A 16000-nucleotide genomic window follows, 5' to 3' on the forward strand; every position below is an offset into this window, starting at 1 on the left:
TCAAGGTTATATCGCGACGGGAAAAGGGGGGAGATGGGATAGAGCCACTTGTTAATTGTTTCTTGTTCACAAAAGCACTAATCAAAAAATTGATCCAGGGGCATGCAACATAGTACAATATATGACCTTACTTGGAGAATGCAAGTTTCCAGTACAAAGGACTTAACATTTCTTACATACTGCTTGACTAAAATCTTTACAAACATTGACTATATTATATGAGGCTTTGCCAAAAGGTGCTGGGGGGGTGCTTGGACATTTGTGACAAACTAAACCTTTTCAGTTGATTTTTTTTGGTGTTTTAAGTGATACATTAGTCTTTGATGAACACATTTGTGTAATAAAAGAATGGTTTGTGCATTTGGGAAATGTGTACGGTTTGATAATATGCCATAAAACGCCAATTTTGAGAAAAGCCACATGTGCAACAAAACTGACCACAGAAGCCATTAATATCATTTCATACAACTGGTAATGATTTATTTCTAGTAAACAGACCCTGCAGAAGCATTATCAGTCTTTAAAAGTACATTTGGAGCCAAATCTTGAATGCAGTGTCACGTAATGTCGCAAAACGTTCAAACATCATAAAAGTCAAAACTGATACTTTCTGCTAAGTAACCACAAGAAGTATAAACCCTAAAATAAAATATAACACTTCAACAGAAACACTGACACATGTTAAAAATATCCCTAAAAGTTGTTACAGTTTGCTCAAACTAGTTAAACATGTTGTTGTAGGTGTCACGTGTTACAAAAATATTGATGGACATGAAAATATTCATAATATTTGAAATAACAACCAGAATGTTATACATACACTAACTTTTCATTTACAATCTAAAGATTAGGTTATTTATGGAATATGAAAACAAAAACAATAGCAAAACATGTTAAAAGCAAGTCATAACAGCATTCTACGTGTCACATGTTACACTGTGTGAGTGGACATGAAATTATTCAAAATGTTATAAATGACAACTGTGATATTAAATAGACCTTTAGGATACATTCATATTTTGAAGATTAGGTAATTATGGAACATCAAAGCACCACAAAAAAAGTAACATCATGTTCAAAACAGGTCAAATCTGCGTTCTACCTGTCACGTGTTACATGGAGTCAGTGGACATGAAATCAATGAAAATGTCAAAAATAACTACAATATTCAAACAGACATTTAGAATACAGTTTTAACCTAATGTCTATGTACATCTGGAACAAGGTTCTCAATCAAATCGAATTTTTTTAATTAGTTGTACGTAAAATCCTAGCAAAATCCAAATTTAAAAAAAAAAAACTTTGATTTTTTTTTATGTTGGGGAGGGGGGGGGGGGGGGGGGGGGGGTGGTGTTAAAACAATCTCATGAAAATATTCCTTCCCCCTGCTAACCCAAAAGCATTTTTTCAGCTTTGGCTACAATATTTACAAGGACATAAATGTCTCCTCCTAAATCGTTGCACGGATATGAACGTATCGTCCTGAATCGTAACACGGATATTAACAAAAACAGAGGATCGAATTTTTCTTCAATCAAATTTGCCTCCAAAAGTAGCAAGCAGTTGTATATAGGTTACACAATATGCAAGATAATCAGAACTCGGAGTGTGTAAGCTATTTATCCCATTACTCCGACGTTTTCATTAAAAACACTTACTTTTTCCACTAAAACCTGCCCGTGCCTGTTTTCAGCTTGCCAAAAGCCTCCGCAGTCGAAATTCATGTCAATGAATTCATGCGCATAGCTAGTTCCCATTTGTCAGCATAATGGACGGCGTCATTCGACTTGTATGTAGACATTCAGTCATTCAAATTGCTTATAAAAAGGTCTGCTATCTGCTTTTACATTTTGAAAGTCATTTTAAAATATCCTTGTGTATCATGTATATGAGTCATTCTCCAAAACTGGTTAACAAAAGTGGGAATAAGGCCCAAAAATAAAACTTGACTAATTTGAGTTGAATTATTGATTCAAAGGTTCTTTGTTATCAGAATGACAGTTTGCAAGAAACGAAAAAGCAAGAAATACGTTTCCTTACAAAATACAGGTATCTGATAGGGGGGTATACCCGTCTCCTTACGTGCGCATCATCGTGACACAAATTTGTTAATAATGCAGTCATATTGAATGATTATATGTTGTACTAATTATAGCTTGACAAGCATGTATGAGGAGTTGTTTAAAAAGAAAGAAATAAAAAAATATAAACAAAAAAATAATTTTTTAATAAAAAAATAAAAAATTATTTAATTTTTTTTTTATTTTTTTTTTTACAAATATACCTTGGCACGTACATACAATATACATGTGCACACATTTATATTGGTGACAGAAAAGGTTTGTGGACAGAAAAAGGGGAATAAGAGAGAGAGAGAGAGAGAGAGAGAGAGAGAGAGAGAGAGAGAGAGAGAGAGAGAGATCCTGCGTAAATGTAAAAACGTTGTAACAACCTTGAATTTGACGAGGTGTTGAATACGTATTTGACAATCAGACATAAAAAAACACCCCAGAAAATGTATAATTATATCAATTTTACTGTGATCAACAATATTCAGATCATGCAAAAACAAACACCATACTTTGAAAAATCCGAAAGAACAACAGACAATATAATGTGCCGGATATACAACAATAAAGCTTCAAGCAAAAGGCAACTAAGAGGATAATATTGTGTAGTGATATAGAAAATGGTGGTTTCTCTCTTCTTCTTCCGTTTCAAAGCAATCGCAGCCTTTTTTTGGTGTGACATTTTGGCCCTGTACTTTTGTTGCCGCTCTGCATCTTTCTGCCTTTTGTTGAGAACTGTCTGTCTAGGTGTATTTTTCTTGGGGTTATTGATTTGAAGTCCCAACGCTATCATTGTTTCTGTACATTTCGCTGTACGAAAACACGTAGCAACCCTGTCAGCCTCTCTCTTCTCCGGCGTTCTTTTCGCTTTACTTTTTCTTGCCCTTTCTCTCCCAGACTCTTGATACAGCCTCCAACTCTTCGGTTTTTTTTTTAATGTTGTTCCTGAAACGCTGTTGTCGTTTAGCAGCAGCAGAAGATCCATCAGTTTGGACAGTGATTTTACTTTCAGTGGGTGACGTGGGCACCTCGGATGAGGAGGAAGTTCTCTGTTTCTTCAGTAACTGCCGTACGGACACCCTGAGGTCCACCATAGCCACCTGTCAAGCAATTCCAGCATGTTAAAACCTTAAAGTTTGAAGAGTAATTATAAGTAAGAAGACCCAATTTGTGTTCTTTCTAACAAGATATCATTTTTGCTATCAACAGCAATGGTGAAATTCCTAATTGAGGGGCTATATTGCTCCCACACAGATAGTGCTTGGGATTAAGGTGGATTGATAGGGGGTTTTGAATTTAATAAACACCTTTGATTTAAAAGCAATAGCAACTAGTGCAAATATGAAACAAACATACAGACACGCAAACACACACACACACACACACATACACACACACACACACGCACACACACACAAACACATACACACACACACAGAGGTTTGGGTTTGTGCGTCACTGAATAAGCAGACTATAATGCAGGTCTCTCCAAACGGTGCTTGAACCGCGTCCTGTACGCATATATACGCACGCACGTACGCACGCACACAGATACACATTTCGAAAACACACGCATGCACGCGTTAACATTTTACGCACGCACGTGCAAACAGACACATATATAGACACACAGGGACAAAAACACACACACAAACATGCACGCACGTATTCACACGCGCACTCACTTACACACACTCACACACACAAAACACAGAACAACACACACAGAAACAAACACAGACGCATACACTCACACACACGCACGCACACACACACACACACACATACGCACACAAATACACACACACAAACACAAACACGATTCTGGGGAGGGAGGGGGTATTCGGGGGGCAGTTGTCGGGGGGGGGGGGGGGGGAGGGGGGCAACTGTCTGCCCATGGTTTGGGGCATTTGTCTGGGGGGCAATTGTCATAGGGGAAATTGTTCAGAGGGCAGATGTACAAGGGGGAATTGTCCGGGGGATAATTAGCCTTCTACCGGAGACATCATTCACAACACGTACACAACACGTCTCTTGTTGTCACTGGTGCGCACAAAACTTGGTCACTGGATAAAGCATCAGATTCATAATATTCGCTTTTGAGAATGCAATACAATGTCATAAGTGAGCAATCTAGGTGAGCATACACCTTTGTTTTAAGAAAAGGTTTTATTTTAAATCGCAAGATTCCGAAGATGCCGTTACGCTCACTTCATGAGATTACAGGACTGACAAGCGAAACCCGGTGGGGCTGAAGAACTTCATGGAATTCACACTTGCGTGGTTTTAATTGGGTGTTTTTTTTTTACAAACATGCTTATAAATGAATGAGCAACAAAATAATACCAACCTTGTCATGTAAGATTCCCAGGTGCTTAAGCAATCGGGGTCTGCATCTCGCCAGTAGCAGAGGGCGTTACGAACGCAGCCGTCCAAAATGTCAACTACACCTTCTTTTTTCATGAATTACGTCATTATTCACGACAAATTGTGAAAAAAACGTCACGCATCTGCATGCCTAGGTGATTAACAAAGGTGCAAACATAAAAATTTATGTTTTCATTCAGTTGAATTGATGCTAGCTTATAATGAAAACGGCCGTTACGAAGCCATCACGTGTGACACAAAACACTCTCTGAGACATCAAATTCGTCCAAAGTGTGTCCTCGGTTGAATGAATGCATTTTCTGCATCTTCAAGCTACACTTGTTGACTTGATCGTAAAAAAAATAGTGATTATAAAGAAATTCATTTGGTTACAGAGGTCGGAAAAATCTAAGTGAGCGTGACAACATGCGATGCGTACGAAAGGCTGTTTTCAACTTCATTTTTGGGGGTCTCAAACACAAAGAAAATAACAACAATTGCACAGGAATGAACCTTTATCGTTTCACAAAGTGACTTTTCAACAAATCATGCATAATGAATTTATCGTGTCAATGGACCGTAGCTTCCAATATATGTACCGAGCCTGTTCCCATTTTTCTGACGCCATTTTTGTTGATTTACTGACATTATTACACTATATTAAATATCAAAATACAAATATGTTCATTCATGTTGCTGTGGGTGCTTCTTCAAACACATCTTTATCCACATAAACAGGGGGAAAGGTCTAACCACATTTGCTTCTGTAAAAATTTCGTTTTTAAGTGACCGACCTAAGAATTCACCAGCTTTGGAGAATGACTCATATGACATCGACTTTCGTTATACTCAATTCGGCATACTGGGTTTATATTTTTACCAGAATTGCGCACGATAATGGCAGCGCAACAAATTCAGTTCGGGCCGTGCTGGTTTGATCGTTGACCCAAGTCAGTTTGCATGCAGTGTTACTGTTTGTCAGTCGGGGATAGAAATGTTGGCTGTCATCGCGCTGTTATGTTTTGGTTTTCACACGTGGATCACTTACATATTCAGTCGGTCGGGTTTTGTGTGTGTGTGTGTGTGTGTGTGTGTGTGTGTGTGTGTGTGTGTGTGTGTGTGTGTGTGTGTGTGGCCGCCCTTCGTGGTCGGCTGGGCGTTAAGCAAACAAACAAACAAACAAACTCTCTCTCTCTCTCTCTCTCATTCTCTCTCTCTCTCTCTTTCTCTCTCTCACTCTCTCTCTCTCTCTTTCTTTCTTTCTTTCTTTCTTTCTTTCTCTCTCTCTCTCTCTCTCTCTCTCTCTCTCTCTCTCTCTCTCTCTCTCTCTCTCTCTCTCTCTCTCTCTATCTCTCTCTCTCTCTCTTCAGGAACCGACAAGGAATAAGATGAAAGTGTTTTTAAATTGATTTCGAAAATTTAATTTTGATAATAATTTTTATATTTTTAATTTTCTGAGCTTGTTTTTAATCCAAATATAACATATTTATATGTTTTTGGAATCAGAAAATAATGGAGAATAAGATGAACGTAAATGTGTATCGTTTTATAAAAACTTTTTTTTTTTTTTACAATTTTCAGAGTTTTAATGACCAAAGTCATAAATTAATTTTTAAGCCACCACGCTGAAATGCAATACCGAAGTCCGGGCTTCGTCGAATATTACTTGACCAAAATTTCAACCGATTTGGTTGAAAAATGAGAGCGTGACAGTGCCGCCTCAACTTTCACGAAAAGCCGGATATGACGTCATCAAAGACATTTATAAGAAAAAATGAAGAAAAAAAGTCTGGGGATATCATACCCAGGAACTATCAAGTCAAATTTCATAAAGATCGGTCCAGTAGTTTAGTCTGAATCGCTCTACACACACACACACACACACACACACACACACACGCACACACCACGACCCTCGTCTCGATTCCCCCCTATACGTTAAAATATTTAGTCAAAACTTGACTAATTGTAAAAAGTAGTCCATCTGTAAACTCTGAATATGCAGATGACCTCCATAAATTATTCAATTGTACTCTGAAATCAAAGACAATGACCAATGACAGTTGAGATCGAAACTCGGTTGTGATGGGATATCCATAGGATATCCATATGGTTGTGATGGAATATTCAGAATAATCACCTCCTCAGCTAACAGAGATAAAGAGGCAGGTCATGGGATAATATAAGCTAATTCAATTCGTCGGGAGAAGAATTATGGGCAAGTGTCAAACATTAGATCTACAAAGTGTCAAACGTTACGTATAGATCTACACCTTACCCTGAACAGACAGTACAATATTTTCTCAACTTTACGGCTCGTCGTCTCCATGATTTCAATCGAATCGGTGACCGGAAACGCCAAAGAAGCAAAGCTAGTGGTTTCCACGCTTTTGTATAAAATACTCGCGAAACTTCTTTGTGAAAATTGCAAAAATAACAAAATGTGTCAAACGTTACTTTCGGACATTAAACTCCATCGATTCTTTTTAGCTGCTAGATACAATAACTTCGCAAATTCCGACTCAAATGCAACACACTGCTTTTATTTCCTCGAACACGAAACTATCGTTTTCATCCAAAATGGCGGCCATTCAAAGCACCAAGACCGGCGAAAATCGAATCTGTAAACAAGTTGGTCTGCGGACATGAGGCCTTCGAAAATAACCGGGTATTTACTGGGCGAGGTTTTCGGTAAATTCTGGTTCTAATTACGATTGTTGCACATTCTACTAAGAGTTGCATGCTTAGACTGTATGAAATACGCTGATTAAAACCGATAAAGTGATGCAGACCATGAAAAATCGAAAATTTCCCGAGGACACCAAAATGTCCAAAATTTTTCGGGGCCGTTTCTGGTGTATGTTTGAAACATTTTATTTTTTATTTAACATTCACAACAACAACAGGCTTCAAAACATTAAAAAAAGCATTCATCAAACTCCCTTTTTCAAAGCACAATACATGTAAACATGTTGGGGTAATCCAGTTAATTACACTTGCTTTCCAAAAATACATGGGTCCGAAATGGCACCTTTTGGCAAAGCCTCATATACAAGAAACACTTAACACGGGTAAAAGGAGAAACAGAATCCGTTAGTCGCCTATTATGACATGCTGGGGAGCATCGGGTAAATTCTTCCCCCTAACCCGCGGGGGGTTCTAGTTAACACGATTTACATAGAATAAAGAAGTGCAATTTATGACATGTAGGTTGAGCTTGCGGAATATTGTTTAGTGCGCATGCGTCTGAAAACGATAGGCTTGGCGGCAAGAAGAAACATATCTCATCGCGAGTTCGTAAATGGGCGAACAAAGTTGAGCTTTTACTTATAGTTGTTGTTTTTGACTGGTTAAACGAAAGGGTCTTTTGTTTGTTTGCTCGGTTCAATGCTGTGCTGATTGTCTTGAAATTGAATTTGTTGATCAGAATGTTGGGGAGAATAAAAAAAATGTTGTTTATGTGGTAGCGAAGTCGGTTATGTTAAACCTTTTTTTTTTTTTTTATGATTGTGTATCGGTTAAACTTTTTTTGACAAAAATGTATTTCTTATAAGTAAAATGACTATTTCTAAGAATACTCACCTCAATTTAACTAATAGGAGTTACCTTACTTACGAGTGCTAGACTGAGAAGCGTCCTATGTTACAAGTACTAGACTGTAAACAAGGTCGCTAACTCTAGATTTCCGTCAGTATATCATTAGGGGAGTAGTCTCCCCTTGTCGGTAGTACCTCTCTGCGCATGTGCCAATGCCCAAAATCCCCAGTTTGAATTCGAAGCTAATAAGTCATTAGCGGGGTTGGTGGGAGGGTCACTGATTAAATTCAGGTGAGTGTTCTTAGAAATAGTCATTTTACTTGTAAAAATACATATTTCTTTCGAATACATCACCTCAATTTAACTAATAGGAGAATAGATAACAGGCTGGAGGGTTGACTTTCGATCGGTAAATCTAGTGTCATCTCACCCGACTCAGCCCATTTGTCCGGAATCCCCCCTGTAAAATCGGGGGAAGAAAAGGATAAATCATCGGACTGAGAAGCAAGAATCCCTGAGTCGGGCGAGTGGCAAGTTGCATTGTTGCCACTGTGTCAACTTGCTCCATAAAAGGACAATCGAAAGAAAGTCCCACCTGTCAATGTAGAGCTGGTTTCTACTCGGTGGTCGTTACTATTCCTCTGATTGCTTTGTCTTTATCAATGTTGGGTTATGGTTATGACTTCCCATTATGCGCTTTGGGCGACCCAACTCCCCAGCAACGTAAAGTTCTGCAGGCGGATCAGGTAAACGACCTAAAAAGATGAGGAATGGTCTGTGGGGCAATCAGAGATAACAATTCCTCTAATACCTTGAACTTATCACCAAGGTGCGTCTCTGCGACTGATCCTCTGTTAAGGGAGATTGACCGAGTTCCCAGAGATCCTGTAGAATTCTGGTCTGAGGCACCACTTTCCATGGCTATCAAATTATGCCAGTCGCATAAATGAATATATATATATATAAGCTACTCACAAAAAGTTAAGGATCACTTGCACACAAATTCATAACTTTCCAAATAAGAACGCCAATGCGTTTAATTCAATGCTTTAGTGATAACGATACAACATTTCCTTCAATTTCGAGCAATCGTTTGGTCTGTACATTTTATCAAAGTGTGTACGTATCGAAATTTAATTTCACAAAGTCTTTGAAATCACAAGACATGGTATTCAGATGCTCCCAAAAGTTCAGTAATGCGTGTAACCGCCTTGGCTGTTCTGGCACTCGACTCAGCGAGTCCTCATAGAGTTGACCAGGGTGGTGAAGATCCTCTGTGGAAGCGCCTGCCACTCAGCCTGCAGCATCTGGTAGAGGTGCTGGACACTGGGAGGGGGGTGGTTGCTCCTCACTTTGCGATCCAACTCATCCCAGAGGTTCTCAATCGGGTTGAGATCGGGACTGCATGCTGGCCACTCCATTCTGTTGACTCCAGACTGCTGCAGGAAGTCGTTGACCACCCTTGCCCTGTGGGGGCGAGCGTTGTCATCCTGGTAGACAGCCTGCGGTCCCATCTGCTGCAGTGTAGGCACACCCAGCGGTCGAAGGATCTCATCCCGGTATCGGAGGCCAGTCAGGTTACCCTGTACATGAAACAAGGGTGTTCTGTGGTGAAGGCTGAAGGCCCCCCAGACCATTACAGAACCTCCACCAAAGGCCACCTTTTCTGTAGCGTTCCCCTTGGCGCCTCCAGACCCTCAGTCGGTCGTCGTTGTGGTTCAGGGTGAAGCGTGATTCATCACTGAACAGGACCTGGGACCATTGCTGACGTGTCCACCTCACGTGACGTCTGCAGAAGGCGCGGCGTGCTGCCCTATGGGCTGGAGTTAAGCGTGGCCGTACAGCTTGGCGACGAGAACGGAGGTTAAACCCATGAAGGCGATTCCGTATGGTCTGCTGGCTAATGTTGGTGTTAGTAGGCACCCTCAGCTGCCTTCAAATAATGCTGGAAGAGGCTGTTCTTGTTTGCAAGGCTAGTCGTTCAATGAGACGATCTTCACGTGGAGTTGTCTTCTTTAGTCGCCCAGGTCTGCGTCTTTCCTGGACCCTCTCAGTGGCTGTGAAACGTTGAATCAGTCTGACAATGACCGAGATGGACACGTGAAGTCGCCTGGCCACTTCTCGCTTGGGGACACCATCTTGGAACCATGCAACAGCTCGTCCCCTCTCAAACTCGTTCAATTTTCGTCGTGGAGGCATTGTCAGATAATGCCTAATATTGGTGGTATGTCTTCTCAAAAAGCCAAGCAAGTGACAGCATGTCACACATAAACAGCAGTGCTTGCACGTGCACAGTGGTTTTTCCTTGTGGCTTGTGCAATGTGTTCGGGGTGAACGGTCCAAAACAAGGTCCTTTTTCGCAAGTTTTCGCTTTTTCTTTTGCTACCAAGCTCAGTAGTTGAGAATCCCGTGCAATTTTCCCACTAATACAACATCGCCCACTTACAGCTGAACAAGAATTCATAACAATTTGGTTTGACTGAGAAATAAATAACAGTAGCGAACTGATTTTATTGAGCACCTGTTTTCTCATAGTGATCCTTAACTTTTTGTGAGTAGTGTATGTATATATACTCTCTGAATTTACCTCTCTAATGAAGATAGTAGGCTCAGATACCAGTGTAAATTTAGGCTGACTTAGCTGTCTCTCCAGCGTGACAGGAAGTAAGCGCAAGTACGCTCAGCAGTACGGTCACTGTCTGCACCTTTCCTGTGCCTGTCGCAACGCATCTGGGGGCCAGGAAAAATGGTACTGTAGGCCTACCCTTACATGGTTATAGGTATCATTTTGTCCTAGAATAACCAGTAAAAGACAGCCACCTGTATTGCCTTTACCCAATAGCGTGAGGGGGTCCCCAGTGACCATGGGCATCTCTGAGCCCTTATTAGCTGAATGACCGCTCTTGAATGCCTGGCATGTTACCCACTGAGAGGTCCCATTTGTGATTTCAGCAGGACCGTCTTCTGGCTTGATCAGCCAGGTCCCTGATCAAGGTTTTCTGTAAACATGGTTGTAGGTGGCAACTGCTGGGCCCGTATGCTTATTGGGTAAGTTCGCGACAACTCCCGAAGTTTTGAGTGACATCGGAAGTACTTGCCTCACTTTCGTATGCATGGGCCGGAAAAAGGGTTTACTTCGAAGCAAAGCGAGGAAGTAACTCAGGGTAGTTTGCGACTACTTCTAAACTTTTTAACGACATCGAAAGTACATCCTCACTTTCGCATGCATGGGACGAAAAAAGAGTTTACTTTGGAAGCTAACGAGGAAGTAAATGAGGGTAAATGAACTACAGCCAGACCCAGTAGTAAACATGCTACTTCCACACTTTCTCAGTGCAAAAAGGCAGGGCTTTTCTTCAGTTTTTCATATCGAACCGAGCTGACGCAAATAAAAGTCCCAAAGAGAGAAAATAGAAGGAAAAGTCGTATCTTGTGCATGCATTTCGTGCAAATTTCCCTGAATACAAACCTGAGTTGCCAGCTTTGACCTTTGTTTGTTGTGGGTCATTTGCCACCACTCTTTCATTCCCGCTTATACGAGGGGGTTACTGTACTTACTTACTTACTGCCTTTCACGCCTGGTGGCGTGTAGGGCAGCGGAAGTTACTGTGTTTCTATGAAAATGGGCGTCGTTGTGTGCATGTGTGAGTGTGTGTTTGTGTGTGTGTGTAAGTGTGTGTATGTGTGTGTGTGTTTGTGTGTGTGTGTGTGTGTGTGTGGGTTTGAGTGTAAGTTTCTGCTGTTGTTTTTGTCATTGCTTTATGTGTGTGTGTGTGGGGTGTGTGTGTGTGTGTGTGTGTGTGTGTGTGTGTGTGTGTGTGTGTGTGTCTTTGAGTGTTGAAGTGTAAGTTTCTGCTATTTTTCATTGCTTTATCTCTGTGTGTGTGTTTGTATGTATTTGTGCGAGTGCCTGCCTGCCTGTGAGTGCGTGCGTGCGGGTATAATTGTGCGTCTGTTTCTTTATACGTTTCAGTTTGCGTGTGCGCGCGCGCGCGTGTGTGTGTGTGTGTTTGTGTGTGTGTGTGTGTCTTCTTCTTCTTGTCGATCGCTCAGACAGGGACTCCGGAACTTCTGATGAAGTCTGCAGTACAGCGAAGACTCTGCAGGGTGCCGAAGATCTTCTCCTGAACTGGTGTGTCAGCAGACCATGTTTCTGCTCGTAGTTTCTGGTGGATTGGACAGTGTTGGAGGAGGTGTTCCACTGTCATGTCTGCGATGTCACAGTGGCATACAGGCGTGTCCCCAATGTGGAATTTTGAGAACATGTGGTGCCTGAGTCTGCAGTGGCCGGTTCTCAGGCGCACAATGATGACCTGGTCTTTTCTGGAGAGTTGATAGTAACTGTCTCTAGGGTTGTAGTGAGGGTGTTGTTGCAGCCACCTTTTCCGTTGCTTCTCTTTTACAATGGTTTTTGCCTCACCAAATGTAACTTGCTGGTTCTCTTGTGGTAGCTTCCCTCCTTCTTTCGCCAGCCTGTCAGCTTCCTCATTCCCTTGTATGTTGCAGTGTGATGGTATCCATTGGATAACTGTTTTCTCTGTGGATTGCTGCAATGTAGTGAGGGCAGTTGCAAGTTCACTAACGTCCTGGTTTTGGGGGTTGGAGAGTGCTTGCAGCACAGAGAGTGCGTCAGAGAAGATGACTATCTTCCTGCAGATGGTATCTCCTGGGAGCATCAGAGAGTTTTTTAGCACACCAGCGGCTTCCTTCAGTGCTTCTGCCTCGGCCTTGTAGTTGGTGGAGATTTTCCCTGTTGCGATTGACTTCTTTATTGGAGCAGCATCTTTTCGACAGACAAGGATACCTCCACCGCCGTTTCGTGTTGCTTTTTCGGCTGATCCGTCGGTGTATGCGTGGGTCCACTCTTCATTTGGGTACGTTTGGCTGATGTACTCTTGTGTAAGCGCCTTCCTTTCTGCTTCAGACGGGACTTGTTTCTGCAGGATTCCGGGGACAGTTGTACATATCTCAGGGAACTCCTTTCTTTTCCAAGTTGGGAGTGTTGTGGGAATTGAGATTGGTGCAGCCGCTTGTTCCATCAGGTCTGGGTCCCGTCTTTGCAGTCTTCGTGCTTGGTGAAGGAAACTCTCCCTCTTCAGTCTGCATTTGGTGGGCATTAATGTCCGTTCATGCATTGGGTGTGCTTGCATTCTCTTGTATTTTGCATATTGCAAGAGAGTCTTGGTGTCCCGTCTGCTCTCAAGAGCCTCGAGTCCAGTTAGTGTTTCTATTGCCTGAATTGGAGTTGATTTCATAGCTCCCCTGATGATTCTTGAGGCTTGATTTTGTATCCTGTTTGCTCGGTCAAAACTTGACTTTGCTGCTGTTCCCCAGGCTGCCACCCATACTCCAAAACTGGTCTGATTCTCCCAGTGTAGACGTGTCTTCTGGACATAGTAGTCTGCCCCTCCCAAGTCGTTCCTGACAGTTTCTTCATCAGAGACATAAGCGCAGTCTGGCCCTTTTGGTGCTCCTGTCAATCTGATTTTTCCATATCATTCTTGGGTCAAAGGTAACTCCCAGGTAGGTTGGGGATTTGTACTCGGGCAGAGTGTGGTCTCCTACTTTCAATATGGTAGTTTGCGCTCGTGTTGAGAGGCTAAAGATGGTAAAAGTTGTCTTCTTGGCATTTAGTGTCACCATCCACTTTCGGGTCCAGTCTTCAATCTTCTTGAGTGCTTCCTGCATCCTCACAGTTGCTGTGGTAAGGTAAGGCCAAAAAAAAAAAATTGTCTGTTTCTGGTCACCCGACCGACCCTAAATTTCGGCGCCGACCCTAAACTTTTTTTTTCCAAACTCAAAAATGTTTTTGTTTTTTTTGGTGGTAAAGGACAGGGTGAGAAAATGAACAACAAAAACGTGTGAAAACGAAAGTCCGCTGACGATTTGTAAATGTGTTGAGTGTCTTGTCTCTATGTATAGTGAATCCAGTCTCTTTGCGCGATTTTTAAAGTTAGTTTTATTGGTCTACATTTGGGGTAAAAAAAAAAAATTAAAAAAAAAATTAAAAAATAAAAAATCCCGACCTACCGACCCTATTTTTTTTAGCCATGTTACCAGAAACAGACAATTTTTTTTTTGGCCTAATGTTCTGAGCACCAAATCACCAGATCGTCAGCATATATGGCACCATGGATCCATTTTGGCATGTCTTTCAGGACGTCGTTCATGAAGATAAGGAACAGTGTCGGTGAGAGGACTCCGCCCTGTGGTACACCTTCTTTCAGGGTCTTCTTTCTGCTTCTATGGCGCTGGTTCCGTACTCTTGCTTTTCTGTTGGTGAGGTATTGGCATATCCATTCATGCATGTGTCCTCTGATTCCACATTTCTGCATCTTCAATTTTAGGCCCTCCTTCCATACCCTGTCAAAGGCTTTTTCCAGGTCTATCCAAACTGCGATGGTTTGCTTCTTGTCTTGGAGGGCATCTTCTATCTCTTGGGCTATAAAAGCTACCTGGTCTTCTGTGGACCTGGACTGTCTGAAGCCTGCCTGGTTTGGTGTGATGATTTCTTCTTTTTCCAGATACCACATCAAGCGGGTGTTGATAAGCCTTTCCATCAGCTTTCCCACACAGCTTGTTAGGCTGATTGGTCTATAGCTGTCTGCTTTTTTCTTGTCCTTTCCCTTCTTGTGAATTGGAATCATTTCTGCTTCTCTCCAATCCTGAGGCACTGATGAATGTTTCCAGCTTGCATTGAAGATTTTCAGCAACGTTTTCTTTGCCGATGACCCCCAGCTCGTTTGTTATGTCATCTGGCCCTGGGGACTTTTCTTGCTTGAGTTGCTTGAGTCCATTTTCTAGTTCTTTTTCAGTGAAGGGCTGGGACATGGTCTCCTCTTGTGTTTCACTTTCTGTTTGATTTTCTTGATGGGTCTTGATTTCATCCTGGACTTCTCGTTTTCTTTCTTTAGAGACGGTGATGTTGCTGACTTTTTCATCTCACTATCCGCCACCTGTGAACGCGCCTGGTTGGGGGTGGTCGCCCCTACTGTCCCAGGGTGTGTGTGTACGTATGTGTGTGTGTGTGTGTGTGTGTGTGTGTGTGTGCATGTGTGTGTGTGGTTGTGTGTGTGTTTGTGTGTGTGTGTGTGTGTGCATGCGTGCGTGCGTGCATGTGTAGTTGTGCGTCTGTTTATTCATTTGTTTGTTTGCGTGCACGCGCGCACATGTGTGAGGGGGGAGGGGTGTGTGTGTGTGTGTGTGTGTGCGTGTGCGTGTTTGTATGTATTTTTGCGAGTGCCTGCCTGCCTGTGTGTGCGTGCGTGCGGGTATAATTGTGAGTTTGTTTGCCTGCGCGTGCGTGCGTGTGTGTGTGTGTGTGTGTGTGTGTGTGTGTGTGTGTGTGTGTGTGTGCGTGCGTGCGTGCGTGCGTGCGTGTGTGTTTGTGTGTTTGTGTGTGTGTGCGTGTGTTCGACGGTGTGTGTGTGTGTGTGCATCCCCCCTTACCACACACTATTATGAGCTGAGTATTTGTGCCTCGATATTTTATTGATGTTCTTACGTTTTATGTTGTTTATTATGATTCACCACACACGAGTTTCTCGTAATTGAGATAATACATATTACATAAATAACTCATATTACATCTTATCATCACGCATTTTTCACATGAGTAGCATGGTGCAGTGGTTACGGATTCGGAAATTCGATCCGGCGCTTGGAGCAAAAAAATTTTTTTTTTATTTTTTATTAATCTTTTTCTTTATAGGCCTGAATTGCATTCAGGCTGCAACAACCGGTTTTTGGCTCACGTAAGTGTAGCCTATGCAATCGTAACTTTGTCCGTCTGTGCGTGTGTGCGTGTGTGTGTTTGTGCGTGTGTATGTCTGTGGTAGAAACTTTAACATTTCGTCATTTGAAGACGTCACATTATGACGTAAGAGGGTTAGACGTCACGCGAAGCAATTACTGAAAGTCTCGGTCATTGTTATTTTGAGCGGACCGAGACTAGTTGGCAGTCGTGTCCCTGTAAGTAGGCTACATGCAGACAGACAGATCTAGATCTAGTGTCTCGCTTTCTTGCA

At 42.1% G+C, this 16000-nt stretch overlaps 1 protein-coding gene and 1 long non-coding RNA gene across 3 annotated transcripts in view; one reads left to right on the top strand and one right to left on the bottom strand.

Moving 5' to 3' along the window:
* Positions 1–16000, top strand: part of LOC138966256 (epithelial membrane protein 3-like) — a 91559-nt gene that overhangs the window by 20970 nt on the left and 54589 nt on the right. The gene's annotated exons all lie outside the window — the stretch shown is intronic.
* Positions 2822–4846, bottom strand: LOC138966248 (uncharacterized). Its single transcript, XR_011455650.1, has 2 exons — positions 4420–4846; positions 2822–3169 (listed from the first exon to the last, which is right to left on the bottom strand). It is a non-coding gene; the product is annotated as an uncharacterized lncRNA (long non-coding RNA).

This window comes from Littorina saxatilis, linkage group LG5, assembly GCF_037325665.1.
Source record: "Littorina saxatilis isolate snail1 linkage group LG5, US_GU_Lsax_2.0, whole genome shotgun sequence".
Lineage (NCBI taxonomy): Eukaryota > Metazoa > Mollusca > Gastropoda > Littorinimorpha > Littorinidae > Littorina > Littorina saxatilis.